Here is a 1,375-nt window from a genome sequence, read left to right on the forward strand (position 1 = left end):
TTCGATTCTTTTAAGAACAATGTATTCAGAAGTATTTTAATTATGCTCTTGAGTTCTGTGAGCTTTGTCTTGGGTCTGAGATATTCTTTTCTGTAAACCTCATACTTCTTCGACTTAGCTTGAGTTTGTTTTCAAACTGATGCGCTAGTTTTCTTCTTATTGATCCAATGAATTTCCTTGATCTAAGGGTTATTTTTGGAGTTGTTAATCGATTTATTTCTAGAAAACTTCTTTGCTTGAGCACCCTTGTTTATCTGGAATTGGATACATTCTCTCAAAATCTATGAGTACTATCCTTGACATTTGACTCTCCTTTCTAGAATCTTGTATCCTTCTAAGTAGACTCGAGAATTATTTTGATATCACGTGCGACTTGTAGACGTAGTAACACGATGCGTTAGTCCTTTAAGACGTGATATGTGTATACGGAAGTTGAAGCGGTAGGTGTACAACGTTAAGAGTTGTGGGTGTTCTGTTCCTTGCAGACGGGTTTGCGGTTGTTAGGCTTATGATTGGTTATGAGGTTGTAAAATGATTGGTAGAGTTGGGAAATTGAAGTTCTGAAGTGGGAACGAGAATTGTCAGCGAACGTTATGCCGCTGTTTAAATACCAACATGCCTTGCAGCCTTTTACCACACTAATTACCACTTTGTTTTTGTGAACGCCTATCTTGATTTGTACCCTATTTTGGCACCTCAAGTTTTTGTAAAGCCTTGAGCTCATGTGACCTTGTGCATTGAGCCTATCTTGTAATGTTTGCCTTGCAATCACACTCCTACCTTTGTATCCTTATGCATACGACAATCCCAGTATTTGAAAACCGGTATTGAGATATTTTTGAGATATTTTTGCTTCTTCCTTAAATGTTTTCAGGGATGAAGTGTATGAAATTTCTTTCCTTTTGTATCAATTTTCGAGGGCGAAAATTTTTATAAGGTGGGTAGGATGTAAGACCCAGAACTTTTGAAAAGTCTTATTATGATCAAGTCTCAAATCATATAGTTATTTATAGCCTTAATTTACTTTCTTAAGGATAATTAAAGCAAGTTTTGATTTATTGAATTTGAAATAAATTGAGATTATTATCCAATTTTATAATTATTGGATTATTTTCTATATTTTGATTATAAAGTTGATAGTGGTGAAATAATAAGGATTTCTGTATGGTTTGGATTAAATAATTAATATTTTAAATATTAGTACTGCTACTTTGGAAAAATAAATGATTTAATTATATTATTCCTAATTATTTGATTTGGACATTTTATTGAAAATAAGTGGTGCAATTGATGAGCAAATAGTATTTTTATAGATATTATTGTTGGGTTTGAATTGGGTTTCAATTACTATATTATTCCCAATTTTAGGTGAAAT

Source organism: Arachis hypogaea, chromosome 13, assembly GCF_003086295.3.
Source record: "Arachis hypogaea cultivar Tifrunner chromosome 13, arahy.Tifrunner.gnm2.J5K5, whole genome shotgun sequence".
NCBI lineage: Eukaryota > Viridiplantae > Streptophyta > Magnoliopsida > Fabales > Fabaceae > Arachis > Arachis hypogaea.